At 42.5% G+C, this 7,007-nt stretch overlaps 1 non-coding gene across 1 annotated transcript; it reads left to right on the top strand.

The window, feature by feature from the left end:
* Positions 1-6,681: 6,681 nt before the first annotated feature.
* LOC136165641 (U6 spliceosomal RNA) lies at positions 6,682-6,788 on the top strand. The gene has a single exon (XR_010662646.1). It is a non-coding gene; the product is annotated as a U6 spliceosomal RNA (small nuclear RNA).
* Positions 6,789-7,007: the final 219 nt, after the last annotated feature.

Raw genomic sequence — 7,007 nt, 5'->3', positions numbered from 1 at the left:
ATTGTGCAGAGCCCTCAAAAATTAAGTCAGCCACTGTTTCCACTGTTTCCCCATCTATTTGACATGAAGAGATGGGACTGGATGCCATGATCTTTGTTTTCTGAATGTTGAACTTTAAGCCAACTTTTTCACTCTCCTCTTTCACTTTCATCAAGAGGTTCTTTAGTTCTTCTTCACTTTCTGCCATAAGGGTGGTGTCATCTGCATATCTGAGGTTATTGATATTTCTCCCGGCAATCTTGATTCTAGCTTGTGCTTCCTCCAGCCCAGCATTTCTCATGATGTACTCTGCATATAAGTTAAATAAGCAGGGTGACAATATACGGCCTTGACGTGCTCCTTTTCCTATTTGGAACCAGTCTGTTGTTCCATGTCCAGTTCTAACTGTTGCTTCCTGACCTGCATACAGGGTTCTCAAGAGGCAGGTCAGGTGGTCTGCTATTCCCATCTCTTTCAGAACTTTCCACAGTTTATTGTGATCCACACAGTCAAAAGGCTTTGACATAGTCAATAAAGCAGAAATAGATGTTTTTCTGGAACTCTCTTGCTTTTTTGATGACCCAGCAGATGTTGGCAATTTGATCTCTGGTTCCTCTGCCTTTTCTAAAACCAGCTTGAACATCCGGAAGCTCACAGTTCACATACTATTGAAGCATGGCTTGGAGAATTTTGAACATTACTTTGCTAGCATGTGAGATGAGTGCAATTGTTCAGTAGTTTGAACATTCTTTGCAATGACCTTTCTTAGGGGTTGGAATGAAAACTGAACTTTTCCAGGCCTGTGGCCACTGCTGAGTTTTCCAAATTTGCTGACATACTGAGTGCAACACTCACAGCATCATCTTTTAGGATTTGCAATAGCTCAACTGGAATTCCATTACCTCCACTAGCTTTGTTCGTAGTGATGCTTCCTAAGGCCCACTTGACTTCACATTCCAGGATGTCTGGCTCTAGGTGAGTGATCACACTATTGTGATTATCTGGGTCGTGCAGATCTTTTTTGTGCAGTTCTTCTGTGTATTCTTGCCACCTCTTGTTAATATCTTCTGCTTCTGTTAGGTCCATACCATTTCTGTCCTTTATCGAATCTATCTTTGCATGAAATGTTCCCTTGGTATCTCTAATTTTCTTGAAGAGCTCTCGAGTCTTTCACATTCTATTGTTTTCCTTTATTTCTTTGTATTAGTCGCCGAGTAAGGCTTTCTTGTCTCTACTTGCTATTCTTTGGAACTCTGCATTTAAATGAGTACATCTTTCCTTTTCTCTTTTGTCTTTTGCTTCTCCTCTTTTCACAGCTATCAGTAAGGCCTCCTCAGACAGCCATTTTGCTTTCTTGCATTTCTTTTTCTTGGGGATGGTCTTGATCCCTGTCTCCTGTACAATGTCACGAACCTCTGTCCATAGTTCATCAGGAACTCTGTGTATCAGATTTAGTCCCTTAATTCTATTTCTCACTTCCACTGTATTATCATAAATAATTTGATTTAGGTCATGCCTGAATCATTTGATGGTTTTCCCACTTCATTTTAAGTCTTAATTTGGCAATCAGGAGTTCATGATCTGAGCCACAGTCTGCTCCCTGTCTTGTTTTTGCTGACCATATAGAGCTTCTCCATCTTTGTCTGCAAAGAATATAATAAATCTGATTTTGGTGTTAACCTTATACCACACACAAAAATTAATTCAAAAGGAATAAAAGAGAATTGAGTCAAGATGGCAGAAGTGTAAGAAGATTTAGAGTTCACCTTTCCTCACATAGTCATCAAAAGTACATCAGGAGGGCTTCTCTGGTTGTATAGTGCTTCAGAATTCCCCTCTCAATTCAGGGCACACGAGATTCATTCCTGCTCCAGGAAGATACCACATGCCAAGGAGCAACTAACCCCATGCAGCACGACTACTGGCCATGTGCCAAAACTCCTGAAGCCCACATGTCTAGATCCTGTGCTCTACAGCAAAAGAAGCCACTGCGATGATAAGCACTAACACTACAATGGAGAGTAGCTCCTCCTCACCAAAGCTAGAGAAAGCCCATGTGCAACGGAGACCTGAAACAGCCAAAAATAAACAAATCTTTAAAAAAATTAGTGTCTTAAAAAAAGAATGCATCAATAAATGAAACAGCTTTCACAAAGCACCTGCTAAACACTAGCAGAGAACTGGAGACACTTAAAAGGGCAAGAAAGGTCCCCACATAACTGGGTAGGACCAAAGAAAGACGGGAAAAGGATGAGAAAGGGAAGCAGGACATAACCCATACCTCAGAGAGGGGAGCTAAAGAAGAGGAGAGATTCCTACAACCAGGGAAGGCCCTTATCAGCAGACAGATCAGCTCGGACAGAAGGGGAGCTTTGGGGGTTCAGAGGAGAGCAAAGCAACCAGTGGCAGGTAGGACAGACCTGTATAGAAGGTCCAAGCCACAACACTGTGTGTCACAGCTTGAAAAGTGTGTCCATCAGTGTGGATGGGGGCTGGGTGCTGGAATGTAGGATTTGGAGAGCAGTTCCAGGGAGAGGACTGCTCTTGGCTCTGAGGAGACAGCCTGAGGGGACAGTAGAGAGGAGTTCCACAACTAGCAATGCTCATGGAGGAAGCCCAGACAGCCACAGAAATGAACTACCATGCTTAAGTTACATGCAAAGGATGGGGCCACCATTGCATTCTCTCTGCCCATGTGCCAGCCCCTGATTCCCGGAGTACTAGGAAGGGCTCCTGGGGTACTAGGAAGCCAGCTCTCTTGAACCTGCAGCTGCTGTCTCCTCCACATGCCCTGTCCCCACTGAGGCTGGCTCTCTCATGCCCATGGCTGCCTGCCTTGTATCTCCCTCCACCTCCGCATGCACCATCCTGATCAGGGCTGACTGTCTTGAGCATGTTGCCACTGGCTCCCCGCATGTGACCCATCCCCACCATTGAAGGCTCACAGGCTCCAGGAGCAGCCTCTGGAGCAGACACCTGTGAGTGGCCCACACACTGTGCTTTTATCGCTCAGTCCTGTCTCTTTGTGACCCCATTGATTAGAGCCTGCCAGGCTCCTCTGTCCATGAGATTCTCCAGGCAAGGATACTGGAGTGGGTCGCCATTGCCCTCCTCCAGGGGATCTTCCCAGCCCAGGAAATGAATCCAGGTCTCCCACATTACAGGCAGATTTTTACCATCTGAGCCACCAGAGAAACCTAAATCTTTTTCTCAAATCCTGTCCCAGCTCCCTTACACCCATTATCCACTTAAGTGAAATTAATTGCTATGAATCTGTCCTGTCCACTCTGTGTCTAATACCTAAAAGAGTGCAAGAGATGTTATGAGTGTTCATTAAATATTTGTTCACTGAATGAATGAATGAATGAATGAATATCTTAACAATAAAAGATGGCAGTGAGTTGTGACTGGGACAGAGATAATGGGTCTTCTCTCTGATAAAGATTTTTCTAGGAAGCAATCATATCAGTCAGTCAGTCAGTTCAGTCACTCAGTTGTGTCTGATTCTTTGCGACCCCATGAATCGCAGCACGCCAGGCCTCCCTGTCCATCACAAACTCCCAGAGTTTATTCAAACTCATGCAATCATATACCAATCACCAAAGAAGCTAAAAGTGCATTAAGAAATTTTTGATGAAACTTAATTGTTATATTAGGGTATCTGCCTGTCCATAACCCCTTCTGGAGACATACTTATTTCATTTGGGGGTTGGGGACTACAGAGTCTGGGCCATGCACACAATGGTGGAGGTGAAATCACAGTTGAGCCCCAGGGGCCATGCGGCTAAGGAAGAAGAGCTGGAATCTCTCCTCACAGCTATACAAACCTGAGAATTACATCGCCACAACCAGTTTTCTTATCTCATTCCCTGTAGAACATCTGAACAGTCATCAAGTGCTCTTGCAGCCGAGATGGGTCTAAGTTTAGCAACTGTGGACTTGTCAGCATGTACACACGGTATCTGAGCTGCCCCCATAGTGCCCACAGCGAGCCCATATTCATGATTGCTGCAATTCTGGGACCTGACTTTAGTGGATCTATGCTGGTGGAATGGTGAAAATAGCACCCAAGAGAGACGAGGGCCAATTGCTAGCATGCCAATGATTAAAATGGGGTCAAGAGCAGTGACAACAGCTGAGTAACTAAAGAGTACAGACCATGGGTGAAAGGTGACACATCAGAGCACGCTCACAGGTAAACATTTCTAGAGGAGGAATACTCAGTGACTTCTCTCCAAGTGAGAATGCTCCACTCCCTCCTGCCTCACACCAAAAATCAGAAACACAGCATGGAAACAGACCTGGGGAGCAGATCTCCCCCTCCCCAAAACTAGAGACCAAACTCCACCCCAACAGGGCAGTGAAAATCACAGAGAAAAGGGGAGGTACCACTCAATATGCAGGGCAGACTCTGGTCACCACAATACCAGTCAAACCCCCTCTCAAGGGGATGATACTCAGTATATGCTAAAAAAAGAGGTGGCAAACATCTATATTAAAAATAGCCCTCACACCCCCCAAAATAAATAAAGAAATCCATGCAGACTACACTGTGAGATTCTCACATAAAAATAACCCTCCAAGACATTCTGAGGGTATGGCAGGAAGAACCCTCAGAGCATTTAGCACAGGGCTGATGGAAAGAGAGATTCTACTCTTGGAGGGTGCACACAAGATCTCACATGCACTGGGACCCAGCACAAAGCAGTACCTCCAAAGGAACCTGGACTAAACCTACCCAGGGGTCTTAGAGGGACTCCTAGCAGGCAGGCAGGAGTTGACTATAGCTTAGTACAAGGACAAAAACACTGGTTATCAGAGTCCCCAGGGAAGATTAATTGGCATGATCTCTTCAGGAAGTCCTCATTTCAGCAAGATCCAACCTCTTACAACAGCTTACAGGTTCCAGCAAGACAGGAACAAATACTTACCCATCAGCAGACAGGTTGCCTCAAGTCCTTCTAAGCTCAAAGTCATCCTCAACACACCATGTAACAGGGCACTGTTCACCAGAGACATGATTTGCCTCTGACCACCAGAGAGCAGGCACCAGTTCTCCACACCGTGAAACCTGTGCAAGCCCCTGGGTCAAACTCACCCACCAGGGGTTAGGCCCCCAAAACCAGAGGAGCTACTATCACACAGCCTGTGAAAAGAAGACCACAAACATAGGAAGTCAGACAAAATGAAGCAACAGAGAAATGTTGCAGATGAAGGAGCAAGATAAAAACCTATAAGAACAACTAAATGAAGAGACGATGGGCAACCTATTGAAAAAGAATTCATTGTAATGATAGTAAAGATGATCCAAAATCTTGGGAAAAGAATGGAGGCACAGATTGAGAGGATACAAGAAATTCCTAACAATGAGATAAAAGATCTGTAGAAGAAACAAACAAAAATGAACAGAGATAAACAACCAAAGAGAAAAATACACTAGAAGGAATTAATAGCAGAATAACTGAGGCAGAAGAATGCATAAGCAACCTGGAAGACAGAATAATGGAAATCAGTGTCACAGAATGGAGTAAAGAATAAAGAATACAAAGAAATGAGGACAGTTTAGGAAACCTCTGGGGGCAACATTAAAAGCACCAACATTTGCATTATAGAGGCCCCAGAAGGAGAGGAAGAAAAGAAACCCGAGAACATATTTGAGGAGATTATAGCCTGAAACTTCTCTAACATGGGAACGGAAATAGTCATCCTAGTCCAGTAATCAGAAAGTCTCATGCATACTTGAACTCAAGGAGGTTTATGTACATACATAAACCCAAGCACCATGTAGATAAATGCAAGAAGAAACACATCAAGACACATATTAATAAAACTAAAAAAATTAAGTTCAAAGAAAAAATATTGAAAGCAACAAATAAAAGGGAATTTCCATAAAGTTACCTGTTATTTTTCAACAGAAACTCTGCACACCAGAAGGGAATGGCACAATATGTTTAAAGTGATGAAAGGGAAAAAACTACAGCCAATACTCTACCCAGCAAGGATGTCATTCAGATTCAACAGAGAAATCAAAACTTTACAGAAGCTAAGAGAATGTAGCACCACCAAGTCAATTTTACAAATACTAAAGGAATTTCTCTAGGCTGAGGGGACAAAAAAGGCCACAACTAGAAACCACAAAATCAGAAATGGGAAAGATCACTGGTAAAGGAGACATACTGCAAAAGTAAGAAATCATCCACATATAAATATGTTATCAAAAGCAGAAACTATGGAAAGAGGAGAGTACAAAGGCAGGAAATGGAAATTGCATTTGAAATGAAAAGAACAGCAACTTAAAACCATATACATAGTCTGTTACATCAAAACCTCATAGGAACTGCAAATCAAGAACTTACAATAGATACATACACAAAAAGGTAAATGCAACTCTAACACAATACTAAAGGTGCTCATAAAAACACAAAAGAAGAGAACAAAAAAGGAAGGGAAGAAAAAAGACCTACAAAAACATACCCCAAACAATTAAAAGAATAGCAATAGGAACATACATATCAATAATTACCTTAAAACTAACTGGATTAAATGCTCCAATCAAAAGTCACAGACTGGCTTAATGGATACAAAAACAAGATTCATACATATGCTGTCTCAAGAGACCCACTTCAGAGGTAGGGACACATGTAGACAGTGAGGGGATGAAAAAAGATATTCCATACAAATAGAAATGAAAAGAAAGCTAGAGTGCTCACTTCGGCAGCACATATACTAAAATTGGAACGATACAGAGAAAATTAGCATGGCCCCTGCGTAAGGATGATACACAAATTCGTGAAGCATTCCATTTTTATACACTCTCCGACATAAATCACAGCAAGATCTTCTATGACCCACCTCTCAGAATATTGGAAATAAAAGCAAAAATAAACAAATGGAACCTAATGAAACTTAAAAGCTTTTGCACAACAAAGGAAACTATAAGCAAGGTGAAAAGACAGCCCTCAGATTGGGAGAAAATAATAGCAAATGAGGAAACAGACAAAGGATTAATCTCAAAAATATACAAGCAA

Source organism: Muntiacus reevesi, chromosome 3 (assembly GCF_963930625.1).
Source record: "Muntiacus reevesi chromosome 3, mMunRee1.1, whole genome shotgun sequence".
Taxonomy (NCBI): Eukaryota; Metazoa; Chordata; class Mammalia; order Artiodactyla; family Cervidae; genus Muntiacus; species Muntiacus reevesi.
The sequence above is the reverse complement of the archived record's forward strand: the minus strand, read 5'-3'. Positions and strand labels throughout refer to the sequence as shown.